Source organism: Engystomops pustulosus, chromosome 4 (genome assembly GCF_040894005.1).
Source record: "Engystomops pustulosus chromosome 4, aEngPut4.maternal, whole genome shotgun sequence".
NCBI lineage: Eukaryota > Metazoa > Chordata > Amphibia > Anura > Leptodactylidae > Engystomops > Engystomops pustulosus.
In genome coordinates this window covers 158,472,254-158,485,283 of record NC_092414.1, presented here as the reverse complement: position 1 = coordinate 158,485,283, position 13,030 = coordinate 158,472,254, and the positions used below count along the sequence as shown (strand labels likewise).

General features: G+C 46.0%; 1 pseudogene; it reads right to left on the bottom strand.

Moving 5' to 3' along the window:
* Positions 1 to 8,048: 8,048 nt before the first annotated feature.
* LOC140128493 (heat shock 70 kDa protein 13 pseudogene) lies at positions 8,049 to 8,914 on the bottom strand (annotated as a pseudogene).
* Between the last annotated feature and the right edge of the window lie 4,116 nt (positions 8,915 to 13,030).

The following is a 13,030-nucleotide window of genomic DNA, read 5'->3' as shown; positions in this document are numbered from 1 at the left end:
GTGCAGTGACATCATCCAGAAAATCAACTTTGAAGTTGAATATAAATTGGTTTTATGAAGTCAAGGAGGTGGAGAGCAATAACACTGAAGTCAAGCTGTCCCTGCCTTAAAATGACTCTTTACTGTTATTGATGGTCCTGCATCCAGGGACATCATTGATCAGATCTCCTGAAGTCCGGTGCATGATGTCGATCACATGGTAGGAGGTGATCAGAGGCGGGGGAGCTTGATTTCAATGTTAAACTCTCCACCTCCCTGACTTTACATATATCTAACTTTAAAGTAGATTTTCTGGATGATACCAGCATGCTGGGTCATCAAACAAACATCATCTAGAAGCTGTTCTGACAACATACTGCCAGTGGTATATTAGGTCAATTTCTGATGACAGGTTCCCTTTAAGTCTCTCCTGTTTGAATTCAACAGAGATTACAGAGTGAAAGGCAGTCTTGCTAGCAAGGTGTCAGAGGCTCACTGATGTGTCAGACACACTGCAGGGGGGGGATGTGTGAAGTGAATCAAAAAGCCTCCACTCAACAGCTGTTTGTTGGAAGAGGTGCTGTACCGCAATCCTCACAAATTTTGCATTGGTTAATAGTTAAAGAAAATTTCGGAAACTTAAAGGGGTACTCCCATTTCGGCAATTTTTTTATGATAAAGTTATACAATTTTCCAAAATACTTTCTGTATTAATTCCTTATAGTTTTCTAGATCTCTGCTTGCTGTCATTCTTTGGAAAGCTTGTATGTTTACTACTAGTGAACAGAAATCTGACCATGGTCACACAGGTGCATGGCTCATTATACCACAGACAGTAATCACAGCTGTGTGTTATAATGAGCCGTGCACCTGTGTGACCATGGTCACATTTCTGTCCTCTACTAGTAAACTTAGAAGTTTTCAATTGAATGACAGCTAGCAGAGATCCAGAAAACTGTAAGGAATTGATACAGAAAGTATTTTGGAAAATTTTACTTTTTATCATTGAATTGCATTAATTTGCTATAATGTGAACATCCCTTTAAAGCAGGGGTCTCAAACTCGCGGCCCGCGGGCCAACTGCGGCCCGCGGGACAATATTTTGTGGCCCCCACCTGGTCGCGCTGCATGGAGAGGGCTCAGCCGGTAAGTCTTTGCTGCATATTGCAGCAAAGGCTTACCGGCAGTGGCGTACCGATCGCGGTCGCAGGGCTCGCGACTGAGACCGGGCCCATGGTCAGTCAGAGGCCCGCACCTGACCCCTGCGCTGCGCTGATAACTCGGCGCAGCCCAGCGGGCAGATGTTTTAAATTGTGACAGCCGCGGGCCTTCCCGTTACAGCGCACGGACTGTTCTGTATCTGGTCCGTGCGCTGGATCAGGGAGGGCCCGGAGCTATCCCAATTCAAAATAAGAACGGGCCCCCGATCCGCCCACCGTCCCACCCACCTCAGCGGCCGTCCCACCCATCGCATCCATAGACGCCGACACGTCTGCCTGCGCCGGGTCTGCTGAGGTCCATGACCCGGCACCTGACCTGGCAGACGCGTCATCAGCCGTCGCCTGCGCCGATCTGCAGAAGAGAGAGCGCGAAGAGGAGCGGGATAACTAGGTAAGAGTTTTATTTTTTATCTTGCTTAAGTATATGGGGCCCTGTTTCTATTTGGGGGGGCATAGGTGAAAGTTAGGAAATTTGGGGGGATATTACCTATGGGGGACATTAATCACGGCTACTGCTGGGGGGATATTAATTATGGCTACTGGAGGGGGGGGGCATTAATCATGGCTACTGCTGGGGGGGACATTAATTATGGCTACTGGAGGGGGGACATTAATTATAGCTACTGCTGGGGGGGACATTAATTATGGCTACTGCTGGGGGGGACATTAATTATGGCTACTGGTGGGGGGGACATTAATTATGGCTACTGCTGGAGGGGGGGACATTAATTATAGCTACTGCTGGGGGGGACTTTAATTATGGCTACTGGTGGGGGGGGACTTTAATTATGGCTTCTGGTGAGGCGGGACATTGATTATGGCTTCTGGTGGTGGGGGGGGACATTGATTACTGCTACTGGTGGATGGTGTTCAATGTTTTTATGCATACTGGGGGGGGGGCCCTGTTGGGAATTTTGCCCTGGGGCCCAGAGGACTCTAGTTACGCCACTGCTTACCGGTAACACCCGCGATCAGTGCTAGCACCGATCGCGGGTGCTTTCACAGCGATGGCTGCCGGCAAATAAAAAAAATTATTTTTGTACAGGAGTTTTTATGGAATGGAGTGTCCCTGACTGGGCTCAGTGCGGTAGGAGCTTGGGACCCCTCGGTACACAGGACGCGTTCATAGAGAAAACACGTCTCCCAGCTTGGGGCTTTCCTTGCACTGGGAGACGCCGTGACATTTGAATCTGAATAATGATATTTTGTAAGCGCATTTTGTGTGGAAAACTTGATGCGGCCCAGCCTTACCCAGAATCTACCTCCAACGGCCCCCAGGTAAATTGAGTTTGAGACCCCTGCTTTAAAGCAAACCTGTCACCAGGAATGTCATTTTTAGCAGGTGACAGGTGTAAATAACCCATTCTACGCTGTTTTTGAAAATGCCTTTGTCCACACACTAAATAATTCGGCATTTAGTCCATGAGAAGTCTTCACCTTATTCATGACGGGACTAAAATTGGTACAAAGTTTACTCTGATTCTGGATCCCCTTCCAACCATTGGAAGGAGGGAGGCACTTGCCAGTCACAATCCAAACTTTGAGCACACAATGATTTCTCAAACCTCTATTGTCATAGTGCGCAGGCCCCTCTTCTGAGAAGGAACAGGGTGTTGCTTGTTGCCATCATGCACAGTCCACACATCAAGTATAATCACACAATAGTAATAGGATTACAAATAAATACATGTGTGTAAATGAATTAAGGGCAAAACATTTACAAGTATTTGGATAAAGAAATGCACTGAGGTCACTTTTATGGATGAACCTCACACTCCCATCCTTATGATCTACTATTTTTTTTTTCTTCATTCGAGATTTTTATGGAGGTCCCTCCTGTAGCTTTTTAGTTCATCTTTATAATATCCTGTTTCTTCCAAAAATAAGACCTAGTGCTGCTTAAGGAGCAAACATTAATATAAGACGCTGCCTTATTTTTGGGAAAACCTGGTACCAGCAAACTGCAAGGTTGGAGGATTTCTATTATGTACCTGGTTTATGGCTACATGCACACAATATATGCCCTCTGTACCGTAGTACGGCGGGCGGCATATATCGGCGCTACGGAGAGGAGTATGGGTTGAGCGCTGCTCGCCCTGGCCCCACTCCATAGGAATATACAGCGCACGGTGCAGTATCACGTAGAAATGTAGGACATGTCCTATCTTTCTACGGGCTACGGAGCGGTATGGTGCCGCATGTGTGCTGCACCTATATGAAATACTAGCTGTAGCCCCCGTCATTGCCAGCCCGGGATAGTAAATGACTGCTCTCAGCTATAACAAAATAGGATGGGTTAACAAAAAATAATTTATATCTATCAGTCTCTATAACGGTCTGTCTCCCTGTCTGTCTCTATCTATCTATCCATATTACCCCACACCAGGGGCGTAACTAGGAGAGGCTGGGCCCCATAGCGGATTTCTGCATGGGGCCCCCCTTCCCCTTCAAAAATATATACATATTTGTACCAACATGATTATAAAATCACATGCATTTACACATTCATATATACACACATTTATATATTATACACACACTGGTGCACATTTACTAAGCACAGTGCAGTGTGTACTATGTGCAGTGTCCTGTGTAGTGTGCAGGGGGTGTGAGATTCAGGATTTCTGCCGCACGTTCTTCATGAATCTGGTGCCCCCTGCACTGTCCTGACAGAATGCACCACAGAAAAGTCTGACAGAAAAGTGGCGCACAGCCCTTAGTAAATGTGCACTAGTGTGTGTATAATATATAAATGTGTGTATATATGACTGTGTAAATGCATGTGATTTTATAATCATGTCTGTACAAATATGTATATATTTTTGAAGGGGAAGGGGGGCCATGCAGAAATCACATACTTACAGGCATATATACCCACATACATACAGGCATATATACATACATACAGGCATATATACACACATACAGGCATATATACACACATACAGGCATATATACACACATACAGGCATATATACACACATACAGGCATATATACCCACATACACATTCTTACAGGCATATATACACACATACAGGCATATATACACACATACAGGCATATATACACACATACACATACTTACAGGCATATATACACACATACAGGCATATATACACACATACAGGCATATATACACACATACAGGCATATATACACACATACAGGCATATATACACACATACAGGCATATATACACACATACAGGCATATATACACACATACAGGCATATATACACACATACACATACTTACAGGCATATATACACACATACAGGCATATATACACACATACACATGCATACAGGCATATATACACACATACACATACTTACAGGCATATATACATACATACAGGCATATATACACACATACACATACATACAGGCATATATACATACATACAGGCATATATACACACATACACATACTTACAGGCATATATGCATCCATACAGGCATATATACACACATACACATACTTACAGGCATATATTCATACATACAGGCATATATACACACATACACATACTTACAGGCATATATTCATATATACAGGCATATATACACACATACACATACTAACAGGCATATATACACATACTTACAGGCATATATGCATACATACAGGCATATATACACACACACATACTTACAGGCATATATTCATATATACAGGCATATATAAACACATACACATACTAACAGGCATATATACACATACTTACAGGCATATATGCATACATACAGGCATATATACACACACACATACTTACAGGCATATATACATACATACAGGCATATATACACATACTTTCAGGAATATATGCATACATACAGGCATATATACACACAGGGGTGTACCAAGCCTGTCTGCTGCCTGAGACGAGCCATAGAGAGACGCCACCCCCCCCCCCCCATATAAGTATTATATCAGGGAATGTCAGGACCAGATCCATCATATTGGTTTGGTGTAAAAATAAAGAAATGCAAAATGCATACAGCGTGCCACCATATAGTATAAGATAGATAAAGCATATCGTACCGCCATGCAGTATAAAATGCATACAGCGTACCACCATGTAGTATAAAATACATAGTGTACCACCATGTAGTATAAAATGCATACAGCGTACTGCCATGTAGTATAAAATGCATACAGCATATCGCCATGTAGTATAAAATGCATACAGTGTTCCACCATGTAGTATAAAATGCATACAGTGTACCGCCATGTAGTATAAAATGCATACAGTGTACTGCCATGTAGTATAAAATGCATACAGCATACCGCCATGTAGTATAAAATGCATAAGCATACTGCCATGTAGTATAAGATAGATACAGCATACCGCCATGTAGTATAAAATGCATAAGCATACTGCCATGTAGTACAAGATAGATACAGCATACCGCCATGTAGTATAAAATGCATACAGCGTGATGCCATGTAGCATAAACTGCATACAGCGTACCACCATGTAGTATAAAATGCATACAGCGTACCGCCATGTAGTATAAAATGCATGCAGAGTACCGCCATGTAGTATAAAATGCATACAGCATGCCGCCATGTAGAATAAAATGCATACAGCGTATCCCCATGTAGAATAAAATGCATACAGGGGAGCACCATGTAGAATAAAATGCATAAAGCCTGCCACCATGTAGAATAAAATGCATACAGCGTACCCCCATGTAGAATAAAATGCATACAGGGTAGCACCATGTAGAATAAAATGCATACAGGGTAGCACCATGTAGAATAAAATGCATACAGAGTACCGCCATGTAGTATAAAATGCATACAGCATGCCGCCATGTAGAATAAAATGCATACAGCGTACCCCCATGTAGAATAAAATGCATACAGGGTAGCACCATGTAGAATAAAATGCATAAAGCCTGCCGCCATGTAGAATAGAATGCATACAGCGTACCCCCATGTAGAATAAAATGCATACAGGGTAGCACCATGTAGAATAAAATGCATACAGCGTACCCCCATGTAGAATAAAATGCATACAGGGTAGCACCATGTAGAATAAAATGCATAAAGCCTGCCGCCATGTAGAATAAGATACAGCATACCGTTATGTAGTATAAAATGCATACATGCCCCCCCCCCATCTAGTATAAAATGCATACAGCATACCGCCATGTAGTACAAAATAGAAGTCCTGGTTAATATTACAAATACAGCATATACATGCAGCATATATACACATATACAAACTGTTGATACAGCATATACACACACTGCACATACATATAGCAAATATACACACATATACAGTATATATATATATATATATATATATACACACAGACACACACATTCATATATACACACACACGCATATACACATATACACACACAAGTATATACACACATACATATATATACACACACATACAAATATACACACACATACATCTATATATGCAAAGATAAAATACCATTAACTTTCTTTTATGGTCTTGGGGTCTTGGTAAGTTTGCTGCCTTGTCCATCGGTGGAGGTTTCAGGCCGGAAGCGAGGGTTGGGGGGGGGGGGGGAGTCGGGAGCGGGGGAAGGCGAGGTCGGAGCCGGGAACCAGCAGCCCAGCAGCGAGGAAGGGGGGGTTTGAGAGCCGGGACCACGGGAGGGGGTCAAAGCCGGGAGCTTAGTTTGGGGGGAGTGGAGCAGGTACCGCGGGAGCGGGGTCGCAGCCTGGAGCTTGTGTTAGGGGAAGTGGAGCCGGGACCGCGGGAGCAGGGTCGGAGCTCGGAGCTTGGGCTGGGGGAGTGCAGCCAGGACCGCGCGAGCGGGGTCAGAGCGGGAGCTTTCGTTGGGGGGAGTGCAGCCAGGACCGCGGGAGCGGAGTCGGAGCCGGGAGCTTAGGTTGGGTGGAGTGGAGCTACGAGAGCGAGAGCAGCGGGGGGAGCGGCGGAGTGTGGGGGGCGGGAGCGGAGGTATGCGCGGGTGGGAATGTCGGCCAGCGGCCGAAAGCACGGAGGTGGACTTATCACTGGACTGGAGTACCGGAGGCAGCGGGGGCGGGCAGGATTCTGCTCCAGCGGCGTGAGAAGTTTGTGGGCGGGCGAGAGAGTGGGCTCGGTCCGTACAGGTGGGCGGGCATGATCAGCACAGCAGGCGGAGCCCCATTACAGTGTGGAGAGCGGGCGCCTGTTATTGTGCTGTATCGCTCGGTCATCAGGGAGAGAGGGCCCGGGATAACGGCACTCAATGATAAATTCTCCGCCGTCCATCCCGGGCCCCTGAGACGTCCGGGCCCCGTAGCAACCGCTACGGCTGCTACGGCGGTTGTTACGCCACTGCCCCACACATAAGCTGTCTGGTTACTATAGGCAATGAATATAAATCAGAGCTCATATTAACCCCTTCACAACTGATGGTCATTGATGCCTGAAAGTCCAGGTCAATTTTTGCAGTTCTGGGCTTCTTTAAATGATGATATCTTTGGAAATGCTTTACATATCAAAACAATTTTTTCTTTGCCTTTTTCATGACATGCCTGATTAGCCTGATCCTTCGAGGCAAACGCTTAGAGATCACTAGAAAAGCTGACATTTACTTCAGTATTGCCGATCATGGTAGCAGTGATTAGGCACCCAGCGGTTTAAAATCCGTTTGGAGGTCTAAATATTTTAAAAACTCTAAAAGTTCAAAAAGTTACACAGAAAACAAGCCCTCACACAGCAATTTAAACAAAACAGGCCTTGGCATTAAGGGGTTAAACTTGATAGGTTAGGGTGTTTTATAATTATATATATTTTTTTCTTTAGAAAATTAGCCGATAAATAACTACACATGAATTAACTTTTTTTTTTTCATTTTTTCCCGATTTAATTTATTTTAAAATAAGTAGTTAAATTGAATATAAAAATATTGTCATACAAATACTGCAGGATTCTCTGGTTGAAGTCCTGTCCATCTAGTTTATTGTTACCTGCCATGGCTCTGGTTAGGAACATTCCTCCTTGCTTATTCAGCCGAGACACATTCAACGTGCCTCCTTCCCAAACCACCACCAAGACGTTGAATACGTCGACCTTATGTAACCCATAGGCCATGGCGGCGGCTGTGGGCTCATTGATGATCCGCAGGATATCTAGACCTGCCAGATTTGCTGCCTTAACAGTGTAGTTGTGTTGTCTTTCATCAAACTCGGTTGGCACTTATACGACGGCCTTGGAGACGGGGAGCCCCAGGTACTCCTCCGCCATCTTCTTTAGTTTTGGCAGCAGCTGAGAGCCAATGTACTTATGAAGAACCTTAAATGGATACCTTCCGCTTTCTCTTTCTAAGTCCTCAGGAGCAAAGTTTTTTCTGTTAAACCTTTTGGCATCGTATATGTTGTTCTGTGGATTGGCGTCGGTGAGCTCCAGGCCTTTGTACCCGGCGTAGACATCGTCTTTAGTGAAGGACATGATGCTGGGTATACTCTGATGCCCGCTGCTATCTGCTGTGCCGGGATGAAAGACGCCAACCGAGCAGTACTTTGTGCCAAGGTCTATGCCAATCACCTTAGGAGTAGGCATAGGTAGATACTGCTGTGCCAGGTAGCCCGCCAGGAGGAGAGTCAGGATGGCAGAGCCCAGTATAGTCATCTCGCCAGACATGGTCCCGGTATTCATTGGCCTGAGCTGTCACTTGCTACAAGACTAACCGCTTCCTGAGATACTGCTCAGTGATGACTGTACCAATTACACAGCCGCTGGCGCACTGCATGCCGGGACCATTACGCTCGTGTAGAGAATGGGACTGCTCCTGTTAGGTGTGATGTCACTGGAAAGGGACCAGGTCTTCCGTGCTTCTGGGTCTTTAGTGGTTGCAACACCACGCACCCCTGCTCTCTTGGCAGATGGGGGAGGTTCTTTGCTGTGGACTGGAATGCCAGTCACACTGTTCGGTGGTACCTCATCCTGTATCCACCATGGCTTCTCCAGTGTCCCCCAAGCCTCTGGTGGGTCTCCTCGCTTCATATATGGACTTTGCAGATGTCTTCTCGGAGAAGCAAGAGGAGACTCTGCCAGCACACCAGCCATACGACTGTCCTATAGACCTGGTGCCGGACACGTTTTCACCAGGGGTCGGGTGTATCCACTGTCTGTGCCTGAAACCAGGGATATGTCGACTTATGTGAAGGAGAATCTGCAGAAGGGGTTCATACGCAAGTCCTCTTCTTCGTGGCCAAGAAGGATGGTCACTCCGCCCATGCAATAACTATTGTGGTCTTAATAAAGTTATGGTGAAGAACCCAACCCACTACCTCTGATCACGGAACTCTTTGACCGTCTACACTGTGCCAAGGTCTTCACCAAATTAGACCTGCGGGGGGCATATAATTCCATCCGCATCTGTGAAGGGGATGAATGAAAGACTGCCTTCAATACTCGTGATAGGCACTTCAAATATCTGGTCATGCCCTTTGGACTCTGTAATGCACCCACTGTATTTCAAGAGTTCGTCAATGACTTTGTCAGAGACTTGCTTTATACCTGTGTCGTGATCTACTTGGACGATATCCTGGTGTTCTCTACAGACCTTGAATCCCATCAGGTCCAAGTACAAGTTATCAGGTGCCTAAGGGCCAATTGCTTATATGCCAAGCTCGAGAAGTGTCTATTCTACCAAAAGAGTTTTCCATTCCTTGGGTATATCATCTCTGACAAGGGTTTACAGATGGATTCCACAAAGTAGTCTGCAGAACTTCTGTGGCCTCGCCCAGTAGGACTTTGTGCTATCCAGAGATTCCTGGGCTTTGCTAATTACTACTGGCAGTTCATTCCACATTTTTCCTTGTTTGTCTCCCATTGTGGCACTGACCAAGAAGAATGCCGACCCTAAACTCTGGCCTCCTGCGGCTGAAGATGCTTTCTCCAAACTGAAGTCTGCCTTTTCCTCCACTCCCGTTCTCACCCGGCCTGAAACTGAGAAACCATTCCTGCTAGAGGTTAACGCCTCCTCGGTTGGTGCTGGTGCCGTTCTCACCCAGAAAGGGCCTAAGGGTTGAACTCTCATGTGCGGCTTCTTCTCTAAAAACTTCTCAGCCGAAGAGAGGAATTACTCCATCGGTGATTGGGAGCTTCTGGTCATGAAGCTTGCTTTGGAAGAGTGTCCTTATCTTTTGGAAGGAGCTTGTCATCCGGTATGTATCTACACAGATCACAGAAATTTCCTATATCCATAAACTGCTCAGCGTCTTAATCCACAACAGGCTCAGTGGTCCCTCTTCTTCTCCTGTTTTAACTTCCTGATACATTTCCATCCAGCTGAGAAGAATGTCAAGGCCGATGCCCTCAGATGTTTTTGGGTAAGAACCAGCTAATTGACATATCGTTCCACCCGTGTATCTATGGCAGCTTCCTTCTGGCAATACTTATGTGCGACTAGCTCTTTGGAAGAGGATACTAACTTGATTGTTCTCGTGTGGCTGGGATCTGTTGCTCTCATAACTTGTTTCTACTGGTGGCCAGATCTGGTCAAGGCTGTATGAGATTTTGTGAGTTCCTGCCCTTCCTGTGCCCGTATCAAGTCATCACGTCTAAAGCCAGCATGTCTGCTCCTGCCATTGCCAATACTCAGTTGCCCGTGGAATTGCATAGCCATGGACTTTGTTACAGATCTTCCTCCAACTTCCGTTAATACTATCAACCAGGTGGTCACAGACCACATCTGCAAGAAGACCCACTTCATTCCTCTACCGTCTTCTCCTCCTCTTGCCTGCCTGTTCTTCCTCCACATCTACCGGCTTCATGGACTCCCTCTGCTCAGGGGGTCCAGTTTGTATCCCGCTTCTGACGTTCCCTCTGCAGTCATCTTCAAGTAAAGATGGATTTCTCCTCTGCATACCATCCACAGCCTGATAGTCAAGTGGAGAGAGTGAATCAGACTTTGGGCTTCTATCTACGCCATTTTGTTTTTGCCGACCGGACAACTGGTCCACACTGTTGCCTTCTTCATTGTTTATGGACAACATTCACGCCCACGTCTTCCTCTTCCAGTTACTTTTGCTGTTCCTGCCGTGTAAGAATTGGTTCCAGATCCATCTGGGAGCAAACGCATCAGTCTCTACTTTGGGCGTCCGCCCGCACCAAAACCCAAGCTGACAAAAAACGCAGGTCTTCTCAAGTCTTCTCTCCAGGTGATAAAGTGTGGCTGTCTTCTAGGTACGTCAGGGTGAAGATTACCAGCTAGAAACTTGGACCTTGTTTTTTGGGTCCAGTTGAAGTGCTGAAACGCATTAACCCTGTGGCATATAAGCCTCGTCTTCCTCCCACCATGCGCATCCCAAAATCCTTCCATGTCTCTCTTCTGAAGACAGTCATCCTGAACCTCTTCTCCTGGCAAGTACCTCCTCCTGCTCCTAGGGAAGCGGTTCTTCCTTATCGACTGGAAGGGGTTCGGGCCAACATCCTGTACCACAGTATTCTACAGAGATTTCTCCAGACCAAGAGGAGGTGGCTGAATGGGAGGGTGGGTACTGTCATGGGTGCTCCTGCAACCCATGTTCAGGGTCGCAAGCACACCCATGCACCTCTCTGTCACCCAGCAGAGCTACGACAGGGTGGCTTACCTGACCACATTCCAATGATGTCTCCCTCGGCCGCTGATTGGTGCTGGTCGTCCCTTGATTTAATAAATGTCTGGCCTCTTCCTGCAAACGCAGCCAGATCTTTGTGCTCTATGCCTCAGAGAAGACTTCCCTTTTGCCTGTGTGATTTCCATTGTGTCCTCCAGCTACGTTCCTGACCTTGATCCTTTGCCCCCTGCCCTGACCTTCTGCTACGTACCCAACTCTCAACTCATGCTGCCTGTCCTGACCTCCTGCCTGACCACGACTCTGTCTCTGCTTCACGATTCTGTACCGTGCCTTGGCCACCACTGTGGGCAAAGTCGTGCCCATGGAGCGACCTGGTGGTAACCCGCTGCAGCAAGTCCAACCCACTGCGGCGGGCTCTGGTTAAAACCGGGTGCCAATTTTGACTCCCAGGTGTCAGCTTACATCATCGCTCGCGGTGAGACTGTGGGTCCACTACCCAACTTAGACGCTTATAGGCAAAATACAAAACCCCAATGTTTGCATTCTCCTCACTGTGTCAGTGCAATATTTGTTTTGGCGTATCCTCAATGATGACTGGAATAGTGTTTCTTTTAATGGTATCCTGCAAATGCAGCATGCTGCAAGTTTCAAGCGTATGAAAAAATTTCCGTATGGCACAATGATCGCCAAAAACCCTAAACAGCTGAAAGACCCATTTCACTAACCTACTAACCTCAGTGAAACAGAACCACAGTAGGCTGCCAACAGCTTCTTATTTGATATAAACCTGATCGGTAAGTGGAATATATCGGGTTAGAAGCCAACCCCAGGGTAGCATGTATATAAACCACGGACGCACGGGGGGGGGGGGGTAGATTGAGGTCAGATGCAGGTCAAATTTTATATTTAATTGCCTTAAGGGCACACTAGACTAACAGTACTCACAAGCTAAATCTCTATCCCAGTCTCAGGACTTTTAGAGGCTCCAACAGGTTTTCTTCCAGAATAATCCTGTATTTGGCTCCATCCATCTTCCTATCAATTTTAACCTTCTCTCCCTGCTGAAGAAAAGCCCAAACCATGATGCTGCCACCACCATGTGTGACAGTGGGTGAGTTCAGGGTGATGAGCTGTGTTGACTTACGCCAAACATAACGTTTGGCATTATGGCCAAAAAGTTTGATTTTGGTTTAATCTGATCAGAGCACCTTCTTCAACATGTTTGGTGTCTCCCAGGTGGCTTGTGGCAAACTTTAGACTCTTTATGTTTTTTTTTTTTTC